The sequence below is a fragment of the Ammospiza nelsoni genome, chromosome 31 (assembly GCF_027579445.1).
Source record: "Ammospiza nelsoni isolate bAmmNel1 chromosome 31, bAmmNel1.pri, whole genome shotgun sequence".
NCBI lineage: Eukaryota > Metazoa > Chordata > Aves > Passeriformes > Passerellidae > Ammospiza > Ammospiza nelsoni.
The window spans coordinates 3,663,173-3,686,619 of record NC_080663.1 but is presented as its reverse complement, the minus strand read 5'-3'; the positions used below and the strand labels follow the sequence as shown (position 1 = coordinate 3,686,619).

The 23,447-nt window shown below is 49.9% G+C and overlaps 1 pseudogene; it reads left to right on the top strand.

Annotated features, from left to right (window-relative positions):
* The first annotated feature begins 5,684 nt into the window (after nt 1-5,684).
* LOC132085535 (zinc finger protein 436-like) lies at nt 5,685-15,352 on the top strand (annotated as a pseudogene).
* Nucleotides 15,353-23,447: the final 8,095 nt, after the last annotated feature.

The following is a 23,447-nucleotide window of genomic DNA, read 5'->3' as shown; positions in this document are numbered from 1 at the left end:
AAGCATCCCAAAACTCCAGCCCCATCCCCCTCTCCTCCTGTTCCTCGTGATACCTTCCCCCCTCCCCCTCCCTGTCCTGCAGTACCCTCAGCTCCACCCCTGTACTCCTCCCAGGGGGCGTCTGCTGATGTGATGTCACCAGGTGTCCCCACCCCCTGCCTGCCCCCAGACCCCGCCCCCTGTTCCCATGGTTTCCCCGCCCCTTGCCAGCCCCCTGTCCCCACCCCCTGTGCCCATTGTGTCCCCGCCCCCTCCCTGGGTTCCCACGGTGGGGACACACCCACTGCCTGCCCCCAAACCTGTATCTGTGATCCCAATGCTTCCAATTCAAGGGATACAGAGCAGGGAACAGCAGACTCAATGCATAGTCCCATGTTGTCACTGGCTCCTGTTACCTTTCAGCCTGCAGCTCAGGGGGGAGCAGCTCCAACTGCTAATTGGAGTTCTTTTGGATGACAATTGATTAAAGAGATCTGTAAATCTCATAAAGAATATGGTCCACACAGTCCATATTTCCGTGGCCTTTTAAATTCTGAATTGAGTAGGACTGTAGTGATTCCACATGATTTAAAACAACTTTTTTCCTGTCTCATGACCTCCACGGAATTCAAATTATGGGAAATAGCATGGAAACAAATGCTGAATGATGCTCTCCCAGGCTTGCATTCTGATCCAAACACAGCCAAAGACAACAGTGGTAACCCTATCACCATTGAGCACCTCTGTGGTGAGGGCCAATGGTCTTCTCCCCCAATTCAAGCTACTGCAATTCCTGCAGAAACACTCGAGAAAGTAAAAGAAGCAGCTGAAAAAGCATTCTTTTCCCTACAACCTGAGGGGCCTTTTGAGCCCTATAGTAAAATTAAACAGCTACCATCAGAGCCTTTTTTGAAATTTGTAGAAAGGTTAACTAGAGCTATTGAAATACAAGTTAAAAAAGAGAATGCTAGGGAAGCAATTTTAGAGGAAATGGCATTTACAAATGCAAATGAACAGTGTCAGGCATCAATCCTGAGCCTTCCTACCGAACCTTCTCCAACCTTAAAAGATATGCTCCTAGTGTGTAACAGGAAAGTGCCTCTGATGAGTGTGGCTGAAGACACCAGACCAAGGCTGCTGCCAAGACCACCTCAGCGTGTCCCCGTTGCCAGCCCTGCACCTTTCCCCTCAGCACAGCAGTACCCTGGGCAGCAGCAGAGACCAGTAATGGTTGAGCCCACAAAACCATGCCTGCTTTGTAACAACCTAGGGCACTGGAGTAACCAGTGCCCCCTGAAAAGGGAATTTGATGAATTTAGAAATGGCAGGGGAGGAGAACTACAAGCCCTCCCTGGGGGTCAACAACAACAAAAAAACTGAAGAAGCAGCACCGGCCTGCCAGGCGCGCAGACACAAAAAGAGCAGGCCAAGGGAATAAGGGTAGCAAAACAAATCAAGCGCGCGATAATATTAATGTTTGTGTAAGTGAAGCAGTTGCTTCAAAGACTGTGTATGATTTAAGTGATCCTGTGTTAACCATGTCTTCTGTCAATGAGCCTTACAGGTTGCAGCTGACAGAGTCACTCCACCTGGAGGACACTGCCTGGCATTTTGTGTCTGTAAATCCTGAACAGAAAGGTACTTGGAACCGGATTCGTTGTAAGTACATCGTCATTGGGGACACCAAACACACACCACAAGAGATCAAAATTGCTCCAGGAATGACAACATCAGATCCTGAGCAATTCGTTTTCGGCCTGCATTGTTTCCACCCACCCGTGTTTCTTCCCAAGGGACAAATTGTTGCACAAGCTATCCCTGTGCCATCTTTACCTGAAAATATCAAAAAACAAGGGCCCACAGTCGCCCAAGTACAAGTTATTGGGAAAGACAAACCCAAATTATGGTGTAATGTCAGTGGGGGTGGGGAGTGTAAACGCATTGAGATGCTTGTAGACACAGGTGCAGACTGCACAGTGATTCCAGTACAAGACTGGCCAGCACATTGGCCTTTGCAAAATGTTGCTGGTCACCTTCAAGGTGTAGGAGGTCTGCAATTGGCAAGACAATCCAAAGACATTATTCAATTTGAGGGACCAAACAGACAATTGGCAAATATCCGTCCATTTGTGTTGGATTATTCGGAACCTTTGTTAGGGAGAGATTTGATGGCCCAGTGGGGTGTCACAATTGATATTCCAGACTCTCCACAGCATATTTGTACAGCAGTCATTGAACAACAGCACCCCACCCAAAAATTGAAGTGGATAACAGACAAACCAGTTCAGGTGAAACAGTGGCTGCTCAGTAAACAAAAAATAAAGGTGCTTGAGGAACTAGTAGAAGAGCAACTAAAAAAGGGCCACATCGTGGAGACCATGTCCCCATGGAACTCCCCAGTGTTTGTCATCCAAAAAGCTGACAAAAAGAGATGGCGACTCCTCTGCGACCTCCGACAAATTAATAATGTAATTGAAGATATGGGTTCTCCCCAACCTGGTATGCCATCCCCAACAATGCTTCCCCAAGATTGGAAATTAGCTGTTATTGATATTAAAGATTGTTTTTTTCAAATCCCCTTGCACCCTGACGATGCACCGCGTTTTGCATTCTCAGTTCCTTCTATTAATATGGAATCCCCTATGAAAAGGTACCATTGGACCGTTCTTCCTCAGGGATTAAAGGTATCTCCTGCTATCTGCCAGTGGTATGTCTCTTCCCTGCTTTCCCCAGTGCGTGCAGCAGCAGAGAAGGCCATTATCTATCATTATATGGATGATATCCTTGTGTGTGCCCCCAATGATGATTTACTCACACATGTGCTTGACCTAACGATCGATGCATTGATTGTTGCAGGGTTCGAGCTCCAGGAAAAGAAAATTCAAAAGATGCCACCTTGGAAGTATTTGGGCTTAGAAATTGGAAATAGGACCATTGTTCCTCAAAAACTAGAAATCAATCCAAGGATCAAGACCCTTGCGGATGTCCACAAGTTGTGTGGGTCTTTGAATTGGGTAAGACCATGGCTCGGTCTGACTAATGAAGACCTTGCCCCTCTTTTCAATTTATTGAAAGGGGGAGAGGACCCAGGTGCTCCTAGGTCTGTTACCCCAGAGGCACGGGAAACTCTAGAAAAGGTTCAGATTGCAATGTCCACAAGACAGGCCAACCGATGCCGGCCTGACCTGCCATTCAAATTTATCATCCTAGGTAAGTTGCCACACCTCCATGGAATTATTTTCCAGTGGGAGGAAAAACAAACACCTAAGGCAAAGAACACACCAAAAAAGGACCGGGACCAGAGCGACCCTCTCTTGATCATAGAATGGGTTTTCCTCAGTCACAAAAGGTCCAAGAGACTGACAAAGCCTCAGGAGCTGGTAGCAGAACTGATCCGAAAAGCAAGGACCCGGATCAGGGAGTTAGCAGGATGTGATTTTAAGTGCATTCACATTCCAGTTGAGTTAAAATCAGGTCAAAATACTATGAAATACTGGAACAATTGTTTCAAGAAAATGAAGTGTTGCAGTTTGCTCTGGATTCCTACTCAGGACAAATTTCGGTAGCGCGGCCCGTTCACAAATTGTTCGAACAAGATGTTCAATTTACCTTAAAACTGAGAAGTGCTCTAAGTAGGAGACTTTTAAAAAGGGCTCTAACTGTCTTCACAGAAGCATCCGGGAGTTCCCACAAGTCCGTTATGACTTGGAAGGATCCTCAAACCCAGCAGTGGGAGACAGACATTGCTGAGGTGGAAGGTTCACCTCAGGTTGCTGAATTGGCTGCGGTTGTTAGGGCCTTTGAAAGGTTCTCAGAACCATTTAATCTGATTACAGACTCTGCATATGTGGCAGGAGTAGTATCCAGGGCAGATCAAGCAATACTGCAAGAGGTGTCTAGCATCTCACTTTTCGAATTGCTCTCAAAACTGGTAAAGTTAGTCACTCACCGAGAGCAACCATTTTATGTGATGCATGTGAGGTCACACACTGACTTGCCAGGGTTTATCGCTGAAGGCAACAGAAGGGCAAATGCTCTTGCTGCACCTGCAGTGATGGCCACTCTCCCAAATGTTTTTGAACAGGCAAAAATCAGCCACCAGCTTTTCCACCAAAATGCACCTGGCCTGGTTCGTCAGTTTAACATCACTCGAGAACAGGCCAAAGCGATTGTGGCCACATGCCCAAATTGCCAACAACATGCACTCCCTACAGTGAGTACGGGAGCAAACCCAAGGGGACTGAACAGTTGTGAACTGTGGCAAACAGACATAACTGTGGTAACACACATACAGTCTTTTGGACGGCAGAAATATGTTCACGTTAGTGTAGATACCTTTTCTGGAGCAGTCTGTGCTTCTGCCCACACAGGAGAATCATCTATTGATGCTATTAAGCACCTCTTACAGGCTTTATCTTTCATGGTGTTATGGTTTGGGCCTGGCAAAGCCAGAGCCCCATGGGTACACCTTCTCCCTGGTGTCTGCTGTGAGATGTGACCAGGAATAAGCAAAGCAGGCTCCAAACTTAACATAAAGAAAATTTTATTAACTAAGCTACACACAAACAATTACTAAACTACACACAAAAGAAAGAAAAAAAAACAAACAAGGAAAATGAAAACCTCACAAAAACACTCTCCTCCTCCTCCCCCCTAAATTCCCAATACAATACATCCCTCCAAAAATCACCAATTCTAAATCCAACACCACCCTTCAGATTAGACTTTCAGCTCCTCAAGAGGAGAGGGAGTCCTTCTGTGTGTCGTGGTGGCCTCTTCCATCCTTGTTCCGGTGCTCTCACCACCGAACAGGGATCAGGGCTGCTTCCAGGGTTGTCTTTTTTTAAGGATGCTTTGTCCAGTTCCAGAAAACCACAGTATCTCACACTCTCACCTTTGGGACATCCGTCCCCCCCATATTTTATATACCCCCTGGGGCCAAGGGGTACCCACACTGAATCTTCTCTGGCACTGGGACATTTCTCCCCCTGGACTCAGTCTCTGTATCTCACGGAAAGATAGCTCTGTCCAAGGCTACACAAAAGAGTCCAGCATAAAATGCCACTCCATCTTCTCCCTTCTTTCAACATCTCTCACTCTCTCTCTCTCTGGTCCAGGCCTTCATCACTCACTCATTTCCTTCGTCCTCCTCTACTGTTATCACACGTCTAGGAAGGGTTAATGTTCTGTAGGGTTTTCATTGTCCAAAGGGGGTTAAAAACTCCTCCAGGCAGCTGGAATCCTGGCTGCACCCCCCCCCCATCTCCTCAGCCGGGCTGCCTGCTGCCAGCACATATTTACTGAATTTCAAGGTAACACAGGCTGCACTCTCTCTCTCTCTGTCTCCAAAAGGGGGGGGGGGGGGGGGGGGGAAGGATGGCTGCCCGATGTCTCTTGTTGCTCTCCACCCTTCCATCCTCCAAGGCCTCCTTACTCCCATCTCTGTCCAGGCCCAGGCCTACCGCATGGCTGCCCCTCCCCCGCCCAGCGGCAGCGGCTGGACGGGGGAGAGCTCCGACCTCGGTCCCTCGAAGTCCCAAGAGAGGCTCCCAGGGCCGAAGCTCTGCTTTTAACCCCTGGGTGTTCTCGGAGGTGTGTCCTAAAACCCACTGGCTACCCTAGGTGCCAATATCAAAATCCAAGCACCCATTGGTTTGACCAGAACATCCCAGAATTCCCCCTTCTTTCTGGTCAAACCACCACACATGGGCATCCCCAAGGACCTGAAAACTGATAATGGGCCTGCTTATAAATCCAAGGAATTCGGGAGCTTCCTGCAGCAATGGGGAGTAGAGCACAAAACTGGCATCCCCTACTCCCCTACAGGTCAAGCCATTGTAGAAAGAACTCACCGTGATATTAAAAGGGTCCGGGACCAGCAACAACAGGTTCTGAAGGTGGAACCTCCCCACATCCGGTTATCCAGGGCGCTATTCACAATCAATTTTCTGAATTGTTCTTTTGACAGCCTGAGCCCACCCATCCTACGCCACTTTGGGGGGAACAGTCATAGGCTGATGAAAGAAAAACCTCCAGTTTAGTAAAGGACCCTGAGACTTGGAAAATGGTGGGACCTTACAAATTGGTTACTTGGGGACGCCTGTGTGTCCACCCCCTCTGGTTTAAGGTGGGTTCCTTCCAAATGGGTAAAGCCCTATGTTCCCAAGGTCTCAGAGAAATCTACAGAAGCACCCCAGGTTGCTCATGCTGCCTGGAGAAGAAAACGCCGCACGCGTTCTCTAGAGGAAATTCCATTTAAGCCTCCTATCTGGAATAGTTTGTAATATATATTTGTCTTAAATTTCCTTTTACCGGTTTAGATCCTGCTGTTCGTGTGCAGTCTCGAGACGCCATGAGACCGAGCCTGCTCCTCGTCCTACTTGTGATCATTTCTCCAGCGATCTGGTTAGTCCCTCAGCCCAAAGCGAATGTATGGACCACTCTGGCCAGAGCCCTTGAACAAGATCACATTTGCCTCTCCACAGCAACAGCCTCTGACCCCCTGTCAACTTGTCTGGTGGGAGTTCCTTTTAAATCCTCAGAGTTCCCAAATGAAATGTGGAGTGCCTTAAATGAAGTTAACTTACTCGCACCTTCCTCTGGCCGTTACCCTGCTGACAATCCTTTACTGTTTTGGCAGAAGTGGGCGAGAAAGTTACCAGTGTCAAAAAGGGAGCCACAAGAGTTCCATCTCTTAGGCTTCATGAATGCAACCTTTTGCATTCACTTTAAATTCAATTACCACTTACCATATCATGAAGCTAAACCAAACACCTATCCTGACCCTAGCAACCCACACTACACAGACAAGAACTGGTGTGAAAATTCAGTCTTAGTTATGCACTCATCTGGTGGTGATTACAAGCCTCGTGAACTCCCAAAGGGTGTGTTTTTAATATGTGGAGACAGAGCATGGGCAGGTCTCCCTCCTCGTCTGCTCGGAGGTCCATGTACCTTTGACAAGCTGAGCCTGTTAACACCAAATCGAACAAACCTAATACATTGGCAAACTAAAAACAACACACATACATTGGCTATCAAAAAAAGAGACCTAAGGCAATTAGACCCTGACTGTAATTCAGAAATTGTTCACTGGTCCAGACTTAAGGCCACTGCAATTACAGTCCTTCTGCCGTGGATCTCGGCAGTAAAAACTATGGGAGAATTAGGCCGATTGGAATGTTGGGTTGCAAAACAGGCAAACCTCACTTCTACTGCCCTGAGTGACCTCTGATCAGATGAGGAAATTACCAGGCAAGCCACCATTCAAAATAGGGCAGCCATAGACTATCTACTCCTTCTGCACAACCATCGCTGTGAAGAATTTGAAGGACTCTGCTGTCTCGACTTGTCATCAAAGGCAGAGAACGTACATGCCACAATTGACAAGATGAAAACCATGGTGAGCGACATCAAGAGAGAAACTGACGACTGGCTGAGTGGACTGTTCAATGGCTGGGGACTCTCGGGCTGGTTGGGATCTATTCTGAAAACTGTGTTTTTAGTGCTGTTTATTTTGATTATAGTTATTGTAGTTGTTACCATTGTCTTTGGACTAATCAAACGCATGGTTCTCAAGTTAATTTCAAGCTCATCTCCCCCTCCTGAGGTCTACCATTTGGAAGCCCTCAGTGCTCCAATGGATGACCTGGAGGCTTCAGTGGAAAACACTGACCCTCCTGTAGAGGAAGAACCGATTTACCAACCATGGGGTGGCAATCATTCTGCACCACAAACACAGTCCTCTTCTTTTTAAACAAAACTAGGGGGAGATGTTGCAGTGTGAACTTCCTTCCCCAGGTGTGCCAATACCTCTCTTCCCCTTCCCCCCTCACCCCCTGCTGGGCTGTCAATCAGGTTTAACATTCCTGCAAGGCGTGGTGTGGTTGGTCAAGTTGGTCAAGTTGGTCAAGTTGGTCAAGTTCAAAGGATGCCCCTTAGGCCCAGAGGTCATTGGCCTGTCTAGGTGTCATCCCTCCCTGAGACCCTGCCCTTCTCACCTGGTTGGGTGGCTCACCTGTTCCCTCCCCTTCCCCTGTCCCTGAGCTTAAAAAGGTGATCAGACCATGCAGCCGGGATTCTGTTGGAGCAGTTGCCTACATTCAGACCTCTGTAACCATGGAATAAACCTCTGAACATTTAACCCAGCAGAATCCTCTCCCTTTTCTCTTCACCATCGCCTGAAGCTCTCCTCCTGAAGTAAACAGAGTTCCTAACAAGCCTGGACTTGTTCAGTGCCCAGCTGCAACCTCCAGAAAACCAAGGTATCTCTGGGGTGATACACTGCAGTTGCTGCCTTTGGTCCAGGGTCAGACTGGCCCAGGCACAATCTAACTGGTAATATTGGAATTCATATTCCAATACTGCGCTGCCCATCCCGACCTGTCCCGGCTCCATCCCCGCTCCTGCCGCGGGCTGCAAGGGCTGCGGGAACGGGGCACCAAGGGTGTGGCTGCTGCTGGGGGAGGAGGAGGAGGGAGGGAAGGGCAGGGATGAAGGCGGAGGAGCAGGCAGGGTTAGGGAGGGGGAGATGGGGCTATGGAAGAGGAGGAGGGGAGGAGTAGAAGGAGGTGGGGTTAGCGAGGAGGAGGAGGGGGGATGGAAGAGGAGGGACAAAGGTGGATCAACGCTGAGCTGAGGGAACCACCGGTCGAGCCCTGCCTGAATTCACAGCCCCCACCTGTGGGATCATCGCCCCCCAATCGCGCCGGTGAGCAGAGAGGGGGAGCTTAGCCCAGATATCCCGGGGGGTCCCTGGGTTGGGGTTTTGGGGGGATGTTTAGAGAATGAAGCAGTCCAAGGCTGAGCGGAAAAGGCCCCTCGGGGGGACATCGGGGGGTGGCGGAGGCAGCCTGGAGGAGCAGAGCCCTGTGTCCCCCAGGAGCCCAAAGTTGGGAGCCCAGAGAGGGGGGAGCGCCGCCATTGGCGGGAGCCTCAAGAGCCTGGAGAGGGGCAGGGGGGACTCCTTGGAGCCGCTGCAGCCCAGAGCAGAGAATGAGGAGAGAAGGGAGCCCGGGAGCCCAAACAGCCCCGGCATCCTGAAATGGGGAGAGTGAAGCGGGGGGAGCTTTTGGCATTGCTGGGACTGCCAGCAGCCTGGGCAGGGCGGGCACCGAGGAGAAGGGGGGCCCCCAATCCAAGTGTGACCCCCAGCAGCTGGGACAGGGGGTAACCCCCAAACACCAGAGGGGAGGGGCCAGGGACAGGGAACTCCTGGGAGGCTTTTTCAGGGCTGAATCTGGGTGTTTGGGAGCTTTTTCAGTAGCCCAGATGGCCAATGACTTGTAGAGATGGACTTGGGCAGAGGGACCTTCGAAGACATTGTGCTCATCCCTTGTTTTCTCCAAACCAGGATTTCCCATTGCCAACCCCAGGGAGGCTGCGAGGAAGAGGAAGATGCCCCGGGACACTGAGGCAGGTGAGGAGGAAGTCAGTGCCCCTTTCCCCTCTGTGCTGCTCCCTCTCCCAGCCCAGCACAGCCCCGGCTGCAGCTCAGCCCTGGGGGGATCTCCTTGCCCTTGCCTGTGGCACGGAGGCAAATCCCATCCTGTCCTTGTCCTTCCTCCCCCAGAGCAGGAGCTGAGCATGGAGAGCAGGGAGGACAAATGCCCGCGGCAGAACCTGGTGGAAGAGGCCGTTTTGAGCGGCTCCACAGCGCAGGAAACCAACGGGGAGGAAAAGCCCCAGAGATGCCGCACAAGGAGGGGCTGCAAACGCAGCTGGCGGGGATCTGAGGGGGAAAGAGCCAGCCTGGGCCGGGAAGGAGGCCGGAGACGGAGCCAGAGCTCAGAGCTGGTGCTCCATGAGCAGCTCCGTGATGGGGAGAAGCCCCACACGTGTGGGGAGTGTGGGAAGAGCTTCAGGTGGAACTGCGACCTGATGAAGCACCACAGGACCCACACTGGGGAGAGGCCCTACGAGTGTGGGGAGTGTGGGAAGAGCTTCAGCTGTAGCTCCAACTTGTTTAAGCACCAGAGGACCCACACTGAGGAACGGCCCTACGAGTGTAATCAATGCAGGAAGAGGTTTCAGACCAGCTCAAATCTCCTCAAGCACCAGCGCATGCACACAGGAGAGGCCCTTCCACTGCCCCGACTGCGGGCAGGGCTTCAGGCAGAACCACCATCTTGTCAGGCACCGGCTCATCCACACTGGGGAGAGGCCTCAGGAGTGTGGGGAATGTGAGAAGAGCTTCAGCCAGAGCTCCAGCCTGATCCAGCACCAGAGGATCCACAGTGAGGAGAGGCACTACGAGTGTGATCAATGCAGGAAGAGGTTTCAGAACAGCTCCCATCTCCTCCAGCACCAGCGGATTCACAGAGAGGAGAGGCCCTTCCGCTGCCCCGACTGCGGGAAGGGATTCAAGCACAACTCCACCCTCATCACCCACCGGCGCATCCACACTGGCGAGAGGCCCTATGAGTGTCCCCAGTGTGGGAAGAGCTTCTCCAGCAGCTCTAACTTGACCAAACACCAACGGAGGCATTGGTAAGGGAAGCCCTGCGAGTGCCCCGAGTGCAGGCAGAGCTTCATGCGCCACTCCAGCTCCATCCCCCACTGGAGGAGGCACTTTGTGCACAGCCCTGGTCACTCACATTCCCTGTGATCCATGTTGGGAATACACCTGGCTGTTTCTACTTTTAATTTCATCCTAATTTTTTTCTATTCTCCATCTCTCTGCACTCCAAAAACCAAGAGAGATGGATCTGTCACCTCAAAACCACTCAAATCCCAGTGAAAACAGCTCAATCTTACCCCAAAAGGCTCAAACCCACCTCAAAAATCTCAATCCCATGCCAAACTCATTCAATTCCACAGCCACCAGGCTGAGATGTGGTTGGGAGATGATTTAGAGTCATGGGGTCTCAGTTAGAGTGGTGGGATGGAGATTTGTGGGGCTGGGTGTGTGGGATGTATTTGATAGCAAATAAAACTCTGAGACTTACTGATTTCTCTCCCGTTCATGTTCAGTCTGTTGCAGTTCTGTTTGCAGAGTGCCGCCTTCTCAGCTCATTGTCTTGGTGTCCCCTTTTCTCTCCTGCCTCTCTTTGCCTGCTCTATTTCTCTCTCAGTGTCTCCCCCTTGACCCAGGGACTACCAAATACCCTCCTTTGTTTTATTGCCCCAGTGACCACCAAAGACCCTCCCCTGATTTAATTGACCACTGTCCTGTTTTAATTGCCCCCTCCCCTGATTTAATTGACCCTGCCCTGATTTAATTGACCCCTCTGTCCCCACAGACCGTCCCCTGATTATTTATTATTTTATTTCCCAATAATTATTTTAATTCCCAGTCCCAGGAGCTGAAGTCCTGAAGGCTGGCAGGGAAATGTCTCTGTAGGATTTTGCTCCATTTGCCTTCAAGGGCAGGAACATCTTTTTCTGTCTGGGAGCTGGAATTCCAGACTTTTGGAATGTGTGCAGGGCAATAAGGACTGGGATCAAAAATGTACTGGGATCAATTAGGTACTGGGATCAAATAGGGACTGGGCTCAATTAGGGACTGGGATTAAATAGGGACTCTATCAAATATGGAGTGGGATCAAATATGGACTGGTATCATTTGGACTGGGATCAAATGTGGAACTAGGATCAAACGGGGACTGGGATTAAATATGGATTGGGATCAAATAGGGACTGGGATCATCCTGACTGGGATAAACTGGACTGAGATTATAGAGACTGGAATCATATAGGGACTTGGACCAAGTAGGGACAGGGATCAAACATGGACTGGATTAAATATGGACTGGGATCAGATATGGACAGGGATTGTACAGACTGGGATAAACTGGACTGAGATTATTAAAACCAGATCAAATATAGATTAGGATCAAATATGGACTTGGATCAAATATGGATTGGGATCAAATATGGACTGGAAATAAATACAGACTGTGATCAAATGTGGACTGTGATCAAATATGGACTGGTTTCATTTGGACTGGGATCAAATATGGAACAAGGATGAAATAGGGACTGGGATTAAATATAGATTGGGATCAAATAGAATGGGATTAAATAGGGACTGCTGTCAAATGTGGACTCAGATCCAATATGGACTTTGATCATCCTGACTGGGATAAAGTGGACTGAAATTATATAGACTGGGATCAAATATGGACTGTGTTCCTACAGACTGGGATAAACTGAAGGGATCAAATATGGACTGGGATCAAATGTGGAATGGGAGCATTTGGACTGCGATCAAATATGGAACTAGGATCAAATATGGACTGGGATTAAATATGGATTGGGATCACCTATAGACTGGGATCAACTAGGGACTGGGATCCTTCAGACTGGGATCCTACAGACTGGGATAAACTGGACTGGGATCAACTATGGACTGTGGGAGAGGCTAACAGCAGGCCTGTTAGCTAAGGGAGCGAGAAGAAGAAGAAGCTCATAAGGAGCTTTCTCCAAGGCTGTAACCAAGGAGATCGAGAGAAGAAAGATAAGAGCACTTTGCAGCTGGACGAAGCATTTTTAGAAAGTTAGATTAAGTCACTATAACTTTTCACCAATAGCATGGTATTGACTTATTGCAGCCAATAGTTAAGGTAGAAGAAGGATAAACAATTGGAAAGTGTATAAAAGATCAGCCATGTTCACTAATAAAGTGTTGCCAACTGAGACTGCTTGTGGTCTCTGCTTTGTGTTGTGACCGCCTCGACTGCAACAATGGACTGCGACCAAATGACTGGGGTCAAATATGGATTGGGAGTAAATACAGACTGGAACCAAATATAGACTGGAATCATCCTGACTGGGATGAACTGGACTGAGATTATAGGGACTGGGATCAAATATGGACTGGGATTGTACAGACTGGGATAAACACGACTGAGATTATTTAGACTAGGATCAACTTTGGACTGGGGTTAACTATGGACTCAGATCAAATATGGACTGGGATCATCCTGACTGGGATAAACTGGACTGAGATTACATGGACTGGGGTCAAATATGGACTGGGATTAAATATGGATTGAGATCAGCTATGGGCTGTGATCAAATATGGACTGGGATTGTACAGACTGGGATGAACTGGACTGAGATTATTTAGACTGGGATCAAATATGGACTGGGATCAAATATGGATTGAGATCAACCATTGACTGGGATAAACTGGACTGAGATTATATAGACTGGGATCAAATACGAGCTGGGATCAAATATGAATTGGGATAAAAAATGGACTGGGATCAAATATGGACTAAAATCAACTATGCACTGGGATAAACTGGAGTGGGATCAAATCAGGACTGTGATAAACTTTGGACTGGGATCAAATATGGACTAGAATAAACTATGGACTGGGATTAAATATGGACTGGGATCAAATATGGATTGGGATCAAATGGACTGGGTTCCTACAGACTGGGATAAACTGGACTGAGATTATTTAGACTGGGATCAAATATGAACTAAAATCAACTATGGACTGGGATTAAATATGGACTGGGATCAAATAGGAACTGGGATCAAATACGGACTCGATCAAACATGGACTGGGATCAAACACTGGCTGGGATTGTACAGACTGGGATAAAAACTGGACTGAGATTATTTAGACTGGGATCAAATATGGATTGGGATCCTATGGAGTGGGATCCTATGGATTAGGACCATACAAACTGGGATAAACAGGACTGGGATCAACTATGGACTGAGATCAAATAGGGACTGGGATCAAATATGGACTGAGGTCAAATTTGGACTGGGATCAGATATGGACTGGGGTCATTTGGACTGGGATCAAATATGGAACTAGGATCGAATATGGATTGGGATTAAATATGGATTTTGATCAAATGGTTCAAATACGGACTTTGATTAAATAGGGAGTGGGATCAAATATGGACAGGGACCATCCAGACCAGGACGGCTGACCAGTTCTCCCAGTTGTCCCTAGCGTAGTCCTAGGCTCTCCCAGTATGATCCCAGTCTCTCCCAGCAGGGCCCCACTCTCTCCCACTTGCCCCCAGCATGTTCCCAGTTCCCCCAGCACATTCCCAGTCACTCCCAGTCTGGTCCCAGTCACCACTCATATGGTCTCAGACCCTCCCAGTGTATCCCAGTTGCCCTGAACATTCTCATAGTCATTGCCAGGGACTCCCAGTTCCCTCAGCTTGGTTCACTTGCCCCTAGTTTTATCCCAGTTGCTCCCAGTTGCTCTAATTATGCTCCCAGTTGGCTCCCAGCAGGGCCTGGTAGCTCCCAGTAACCCCCAGTCAGGGTCCAATAACACCCACTCTGCTCCCAGTAGATCCCAGTCACTTGCAGTCTAATCCCAGTTGCTCCCAGTCACTCCCAGTCTGATGCCAGTACCCCCAGTGTGGTTCCTGTTGCTTCCAGTCAGGCCCAGTATGGGGGATGATGTGCAGGGTGTGTTCCCAGTCACTCTCAGATACTCCCAGTATTCGTCCAGTCCCTCCCAGTATGACCCAAAGATGAACCCAGTGTGCTCCCAGTCCCTGCCAGTATGAACCAGTTGTGCTCCACATGGTTCCAGTTGCTCTCTTTCACCCTCACTTTTGCTTCTGTCACTCCCAGTATCTCCCAGTGTACCCCAGTTCCCTCCAGCATCTTTCCAGTTCCTTCCAGTATGATCCCATTTGCTCCCAACCACTCCCAGTCAGCCTCAGTGTAGAGGCACTTGCTGCCAGTATGATCCCAGTCACCTCCAGCATGATCCCAGTTCATACCAGTATAAGCCCAGCAGTTTCCAATCACCCCCAGTATGCACCCAGTCACTTCCAGTTGTTCCCAGTTGCCCCCAGCATGTTCCCAGTTGCTTACAGCTGCTCCCAGTCACCTCAGCACCATCCCAGTCAATCCCAGTATATCCCATTTGCCCATAACATGGTCTCAATTGCCCCCCGCAGGCTCCTGCTCACTCCCAGTATGGTCCCAGTATGATCTCAGTATGAGGAGCTGTGACCTTATCCAGCACCAGAGGACCCACACTGGGGAGAGGCCCTACGAGTGTGATAAATGCAGGAAGAGGTTTACGACCAGCTCCCATCTCCTCCGGCACTATCGGATTCACAGAGAGGAGAGGCCCTTCCAATGCCCCGACTGCGGGAAGGGATTCAAGCGCAACTCCACCCTCGTCACCCACCAGCGCATCCACACTGAGGAGAGGCCCTACGAGTGTCCCCAGTGTGGGAAGAGCTTCTCCAGCAGCTCTAACTTCACCAAACACCAACGGAGGCACCACTAAGGGAAGCCCTGCGAGTGCCCCGAGTGCGGGCAGAGCTTCGTGCACTGCTCCAGCTCCATCCCCCACTGGAGGAGGCACTTTGTGCACAGCCCTGGTCACTCACATTCCCTGTGATCCATGTTGGGAACACACCTGGCTGCTTCTCCTTTTGGTTTGGCCTTAATTTTTCCCCTTCTCCATCTCTCTGCACTGCAAAAGAAAAGAAGGGTCGATCTGTCACTTCAGAACCACTCAAGTCCCAGTGAAAACAATTGATTTTTAACACATCCCAGGGGGTGCCTGTGTTTGGGGTTTTTTGGGGGGGATGTTTGCAGCTGGCAGGGCTCCAAAGCCGAGCTGCAGATGGCCCTCAGGGTGACATTGGGGGGTCCTGACACTGGCAGTGGCTGCTCCCAGTATGTGAAAAATACATATTTTATGATTGGCTTTTTGCAAATATTAAAATGAATATTATATGTCTTGTGTTAGAAAGTAATGCTGTATTAATTCTCTTTAGTAGTGTGTTAAATATAGTTTTAGGTTATAAAAATGTTGAAATAGAAACTGTGCTATGTAGGATTCTTTTTTAAAGAAAGGACTTGCAGCAAGATAGCAGCCACAGGACACCTAAATCTTCCAGAGAAAATGAATTTATTGCCCTCTTATCATAAGAAACTAACTTCTTCCCACCTTGAAGGCGCTGTTAGGATTCAGAGGAAGATGATGACGATGACCGGACGGAATCCTCTATTAGAATGGAATTTATGCATCATGTATGACATGTATGAATATGCAACAGGCTATTGTTTTTAAGGGTTAATCCTTTGTTACCGGGGGTCCTTTTTCAGGCTTGTGCTGCCCAGAAAAAGGTACCCGGATGTCTGTAACTCTTTGTCTCTATTGTCTCATATTGTCCTAATTCAAATTGTCCAAATTATTATTACTCTAATAATATTACTATTTTTATAACCATTTTATTAATTTTAAACTTGTAAAATCGTAAAAACAAGTGATTGGCGTTTTTCACACTGCACATCTCGTTCCAGTGCTGCTTGTGGGGAACCTTTCCTTGCACAGCCCTGAGGATTCCCCCCAGCCCAGGCTCCCAGCAGCTCCACACCCAGCCAGGAGGAGCAGCCGGGCCAGGGCTGACGGGGCGTCTCCCCAGATGTGGCCCCCACTGGTGACACAGCCGGACACCTGGGAGGCTGACACAGGCTTTATTGTCCACCAGCATCCCAGGAGGGAGCAGGAAATCCTCCTGCAGACGCTGATTCCAGAGCCTTGCGGCTTTTCCTTGTCTCCAGGAGCTTCTGTCAAGCCCCAGTGAAAGTTCGGTGCCACATTGTTCCACAGCCTCACAACAGTCTGCTGGCTCCCATGAGGTCCCTCTGTGTCCCGCTGCAGCCTTGGCTCCATCAGGGTCTCCTGGCTCCCATGAGGGTCTCCTGACTTCATCAGGGTCTCCTGACTTCATCAGGGTCTCCTGGCTCCATCAGGGTCTTCTGGCTCCATCAGGGTCTCCTGGCTTCCATCAGGGTCTCCTGGCTTCCATCAGGGTCTCCTGACTCACATGAGGGTCTCCTGGCTCCCACGAGGGTCTCCTGGCTTCCATCAGGGTCTCCTGGCTTCCATCAGGGTCTCCTGGCTCCATCATGCTCCACTCTGTCCCAAGGGGCATCTGCAGCTCAGCTTTGGAGCCCTGCAAGATCCAAAGGTTCCCCCCAAAAAACACCAGCCCAGGGACCCGCAGGATATTTGGGCTGAGCTCCCACTCCCCAGGCACCTGCACGGAACCCAAGTGACCGCTGGGACTCCATGGAATGTCCTGGAACAAACTGTCCCTGGTCAGACTAGGGTGCCCTGGAACACAGGTGCCACTGGGACACGGCCACTGCCCATGGAACTGAGTGTCCACGGTGACACTCAGCCTGATGGAACACTGGAGAACATTGTTACCCCATGGAATCTCATGGAACCAGGTGTCCATGGGGACAGAGCTGGGCCTGATGGAACCTACTGGAACACAGGAGAACATTGTTACCTGTTGGAACCCTGGCTGCTGCTAATTTCGGACTTTCTGAGCTGACAGACACTGACCCCCAAGAGAACACTGCATTTGATCTGAGGCTGTGGAGAAGGCTTCCAAAATGGAATGATAGAACTGGGATTATGGGTGTGGAGTTTGAATAGAAGGGTGTAATATCACAGGGTGGAAAACTTGGAGTTTAAGGTTTTAGAATATAGTAATATATACAAAGCAAGATGGAGGTTTTAGGGTGGAGGCTGATCCATTTTCTTTGCCTTCTTCTTCTTCTTCTTCTTCTTCTTCTTCTTCTTCTTCTTCTTCTTCTTCTTCTTCTTCTTTCTCTCCTCCCTCTCCTCCTCCTCCTCCTCCTCCTCCTTCTCCTTCTCCTTCTCCTTCTCCTTCTCCTTCTCCTTCTCCTTCTCCTTCTCCTTCTCCTTCTCCTTCTCCTTCTCCTTCTCCTTCTCCTTCTCCTTCTCCTTCTCCTTCTCCTTCTCCTTCTCCTTCTCCTTCTCCTTCTCCTCTTCCTCTTCCTCCTTGGGTTTGGGTGGTATTGTGTAATTGGATAAAAAAGTCCCCATTGTTAGGCATGGGTGGTTGGTTATTGGGTTAAAAGTAAAAATAATTTAGGTGTTATTTGTTAATTGGACAGTTTATTCTTAAAAGACCTTGCAGAGAGAGAGATGGGGCTCCGTTTTTACCTTGTTAGTGAAGTGCTGCAGAACTCACAGCTTGTGAGACTGTTCTAGAGACAAGGGCTAATGAACACCTGATTCCAAACAAGAAATTCTGTCTTGGGATTTCGTCCCGACCTTGGCAGAAAAGAAACAAAAGAATTCACTGTTACCCTGCGGAATCTCATGGAACAAGGTGCCCACTGTTTCACGGTGCAGCCTCAGAGTGGTGAGACCATTGTGCCACAATGGAATATCCTGAAACCAAGGCTCCCTTGTGATAAACCTGGGCTTTATGAAACCAGGGACACCACTGGGATGCAATGGAATCTCGAGGAACCAAGGGTCAACTGTCAACACATCAGCTTCTCAGGAAACCACGGAGAGCACTGTGACACAGAGAGAGGCCTCATGGGACCCAGGAGACCATGGTGACACCGTGGAATCTCATGGAACCAAGTGTGAATTGTCACCCAGGGGACCATGGTGACACGATGGTGGAGTCTCCTGGAATCTCAACTCTGAATTGTTACCTGGACTCAGGAGACCACGGTGACACCCTGGTGGAATGTTGAAGATTGCAATGCGAGATGTTTTCCATTACCATCTGGATGGCAGTTGTCTTTTGTCAAGTGGGCAGTTTGCCTTATCTCTCTCTTTGAGTGACCACAATCACTCCTCCCTTGGGAGGGGACATCTGCTGATAACAGACTATTGAATGTCACTGCATGACTGATAAGAACTATAACATCCCATTGTGAGATGCTCTGCCCAGAGGGAGGAGCCAAGCATTGCTACCCAGATATAATCCAGAAGTTCTGAAACACCAACACAGCTTCTCCACTGGATTCCCCAGAGGAACAGCAGCTGCCTCTTCTTCCACTGGATCTTCAGAGGAAGAACACATCCTTCTCTGCAGGATCCCTGCTCCAGCAGAGCCACCCTGACACTGCAGGAGGGCTGAGCCACAATTCCAATGGGACTGCTGCCAACAGCCTGACCCACAGGGTGTCAGGTTGGCTTCTGACTCTGTCAGTGGTGTTCTAGTGCACTGCATTGTTGATTTTATCCTTTTTTTTTTCTTTTCTTTTCCCTAATAAAGATCTGTTATTTCCTGCTCCCATATTTTTTGCCTGAGAGCCCCTTAATTTAAAATTTATAGCAATTGGGAGGGGTGGGGAGGGTTTACATTCTCCATTTCAGGGGAGACTCCTGCCTTCCTTAGCAGAATCCTGTCTGCCCAAATCGAGACACCCCCAAATCCCCCCAAAATCTGCCTGAATTTCCTCTAAAATCCCCCCAAAACCCAAAAAATCTGCCCAAATCCCCCCAAGCCCAGTGAAGTTCCCCAAAACACCCCAAAATTCCCCTAAATCCCTCAAAGCCCCCCCAAACCCCACAGAATCTCCCAAGAGCCCCCAACATCCCCACAAAACTTTTAAAAAATGCCCCAAAATCCTCTCAAATTCCCCTAAAAGCACCGCAAAAATCCCAAATCCCCCCCAAAGAACCCCAAAATCCCCCCAGGACTCTCCAAATCCCCGTAAAACCACCCCAAAAACTCCAAGAATCTCCCAAACCTGATAAAGTCCCCCAAAATCTCCCCCAAATCCTCCCAAAATCCCAAAAATCCCGCCAAAAACTCCCAAATCGCCCCAAAATCCCTCCAAAGCCCCCAAATACCCCAAGCCTGCCCCAAAAAAATCCCAAAATCTCCAATCAGGTCCCCCCAAAATCCTCTCCAAATCCCCCCCAAAACCCAAAAAGCCCCCCCAAATGTCTTCAAACGCTCCAAAATCATCCAAAATGCAACAAATTCTTCCAGAAGTCCCCAATGCAAAGCACAAATGGCCCCAAAATGCCCCAAAAACCATGCCAAAAATCCCCCCCAAACCTAAAAAATCCCCCCAAGCCAAAATCCCCCCAGACCCCCCAAATACCCCCAAAACAGCCCAAAAACCCCAGGAATCCCCCTAACACGATGAAGTCTCCCCAAAACCCTCTAAAATTCCCTCAACACCTATAAAATCCCCCCAAAACCCCCCAAAATCCCTCACAAACCCCCCAAAATTCCCCCAAACCCCTCCATAACCACACAAATGCCCCCAAATCACCAAAAATGCCCCCAAAGCCCCCAAAATCGCCTCAAAATATCATAATATACCCCCAGAAAAATCAAAATTATCCCCCAAAACCTTCCAAAAATGCCCCCAAATCCCACCAAAAACCCCAAAATCTCTCTATATCCCTGCAAAATCCCCCCCAAAAAACAAATCCCCCTAAACCAAATAAAGTCCCCTAAAAGTCCCAAAAATTCCCTCAAAACCCCCAAAGATTCCCCCAAACCCCACAAAACCCCACTAAAATCACCCCAAAATCGCCTCCAAACCCAGTAAAGTCCCTCCAAATCCCCAAAAATCCCCTCAAAACCTAAAAAATCCTCTCAAAAAACCCCAAAATCCCCTTAAAATCCACCCAATCCCCCCAAAAGCCCCAAAAGCCTTTTAAAGCATCAAATATCCCCCCAAAAACTACAAAAATCCCCCCAAATCCAAGCCAAGTAAAATCCCCCAAAAGCCCCCAAAATCCCCCTAAAATCTCCCCAAATCCTCCCAAACCAAATAAAATACCCCAAGAATTTCCCAAAACCCCAAATTCCCCCAAACCCCCTGCCAAAGGTTTTATTTTTTTGGGAGGGGTTGTTGGGTTTGGGGGGGTTTTGGAGGCAGATTTTGGGAGGGCTTTATTATTTTGGGGGAATTTTGGGGGTTTTGGGGGTTATTTTTTGAGCATTTGGGAGTTCTTGGGGGTTTTAGGGGGGATTTGGGGGAGTTTTGGGGAATTTTGGTTTTTTTTTTAATTTTCTGGAGGTTTGATGGGAAGGTTTGGGTTGATTTTGTGGGGTCCTGAGAGGATTTGGGAGGATTTGGGGGGTCCTGGGGAGGTTTTGAAGGGTTTTGGGGAGATTTGGGGGTCCTGGAAATGTTTTGGGGAGATTTGGGGGGCCCTGAGGGGGTCTGGGGCAGGTTTGGGGGGTTTGGGGGGATTTGGGGGTGTTCAGGAGCATTTTAGGGGCTTTTGAGGGATTTTTGAGGGGGATTTTAAGGGAGATTTGGGGGTTTTGGGGGATTTTAGGGGGCTGGGGGGGCCTTGGAGGATTTTGTGCAGTTTGGGGGAATTTGGGAGGATTTGGGGGAGATTTGGGGTTTTGCTGGGGCTTGGGGACCTTTGAGGGCATTTGGGAGGCATTTTGAGGGGGTTTTGGGGGAATTAGGGGTGATTTTGGGACAATTTGGGGGATTTGGGGTGATTTTTCAGGAGGTTTTTTGGGCGGTTTTCAGGACGGCTTTGGGGTGATTTATGGAGATTTTTGGGGCGGTTTTGGGACATTTTGGGGTGATTTTGGGGTAGCTTTCAGGATGATTTTGGAGTAACTCTCAGGGTGTTTTTGGGGAGATTTAGGATAATTTTGGGGTTTCTGGCCCCCATTTGGCCTCTCTGGCCAGGAGCTGTTCCTGGGGTCACTGAGGGGGTCCCCAACTCTCAGGGATTTTGGGGGGATTTGGTGTTTTTGGGGGGATTTTGGAGTGTTTTGGGGAGATTTTGGGATGTTTTTGGGGGTATTTTTAGGAATATTTTTGGGGGGTTTTGGGATGGGTTTCGGGGTGGTTTGGCATGGGTTTGCAGTCGTTTTTTGAGTGATTTTGGGATATTTTTGGTGAGGTTTTGGGGTGATTTATGGTGGTTTTTCATGTTTTTGGAGTGATTCTGGGGTGATTCTCAGGAAGGTTATGGGATGGTTTTGGGGTGGTTTTGGAATGTTTGTGGGATGTTTTTGAGGTGATTTTCAGGATGTTTTTGTGGTGAGTTTGGGATGTTTTTGAGGTGATTTGTGGTGGTTTTTCAGGATAACTTTGGGGTTTTTTTGCTGCGATTCTCAGGAAGTTTTGGGGATGTTTATGGGATTATTTTGGGGTTTTTCAACCCCCATTTGGCCTCTCTGGCCCAGGAGCTGCTCCAGGGGGGCTGGCGGGGCGGCCCCTGCTTGTCCCGTGTCCTTTTGGGTCCCGTTTGGGGTTTGGGGGCTCCTTTTGGGGTGAGAGTTTGGGGTTTGGGGTCCGCTTTGGGCTTTGGGGGCTCCCTGCTCATCCAGGATCCTTTGGGGGTCGGGCTCTGGATTTGGGGTCCGCAGGTTCCATTTGGGGAATCCTTTGGGGTCTGGGTTTGGGGGGGCCCTGCTGCTCCCGTCTCCTTTGGGGTCTGGGGTCTGGGGTCCGGGTTTGGGGGCTCCATTTGGGGTTTGAGAGGTCCCTGCTCATGCCCTACCCTTTGGGGTTTGGGGTTTGGGGTCGGGATTTGGGGTTTGGGGCAGCCCCTGCTTGTCCCGTATCCTTTGGGGTCGGGGTTTGGGTCTGGGGTCTCGGTTTGGGGTTTGCCCCCTTGCAGGGCTCTCTCTCTGAAGCCGATTCCCAATTTGGGTCTGGGGGCTCTGTGTTAGAGGAGGGGCCTCAGGCCGAGGAGGGCTCCCCCCACTTCAGGTCAGGGTCCCCCCAGTTTGGGTCGGGGGGCTCCAATTTTGGGGAGGGGTCTCTGGATGAGGGGGGATCCTCTTTTGAGTCTGGGGGCTCCCAATTTGGGGAGGGGTCTCAGCCCCAGGGGGGCTCCCAGTTTGGGTCTGGGGCTTCCTATTTTGGGTCTGTGGTCCCAAACGGGCTCAGGGACCCTAAATTGAGTCTGGGGTCGGGATTTGGGTCTGGGGGTTCCCAATTTGAGTCTGGGGTCCTGAATGGGATCGGGGATCCTGAATTGGGTCTGGGGGGTTCCAGTGTGAGTCCGGGGGTTCCAATTTGGGGTGGGGTCCCAATTTGGGTCTGGGGGTTCCCAGTTTGGGTCTGGGGTCCTGAATGAGCTCGGCGACCCCGAATTGGGTCTGGGGTCTTTATTTGGGTCTGGGGTCCCGACTGGGCTGGGTGACCCCAAATTGGGTCTGGGGTCGCAAATGGGGTTTGGAGGCTCCCAATTTGGGGAGGGGTCTCAGCCCCAGGGGCCTTCCCAATTTGGGTCTGGGGGCTCCCATTTTGAGTCAGCGTCCCCCCAGTTTGGGTCTGGGGTCCAGACTGGGCTTAGTCACCTCGAATTGGGTCTGGGGGCTCTCGATTTGGGTCTGGGGTCGCAAATTAGCTCGGTGATCCCGAATTGGGTCTGGGGGCTCCTAATTTGAGTCTGGGGTCATGAATTGGGTGGGAGCTCCCAAATTGAGTCTGGGGGTTCCTATTTTGGGTCTGGGGTCCCGAACCGGGTCAGGGCTCCCGAATTTGGTCTGGGGGCTGCCGGTTTGAGTTCGGAGGGTTCCCAATTTGGGGAGGGGGTGCAGGATTTGGGTCTGGGGGCTCCCAAGTTGGGTCTGGGGTCCCGAACTGGGTCGGGGCTCCTGAATTGGGTCTGGGGGCTCCCAGTGTGAGTCTGGAGTCCCGACCGGGCTGGGGGACCCTGAATTTGGTCTGGGGTCGCGATTTGGGTTTGGGGGCTCCCAAGTTGGGGAGGGGTCTCTGGTGCGGGA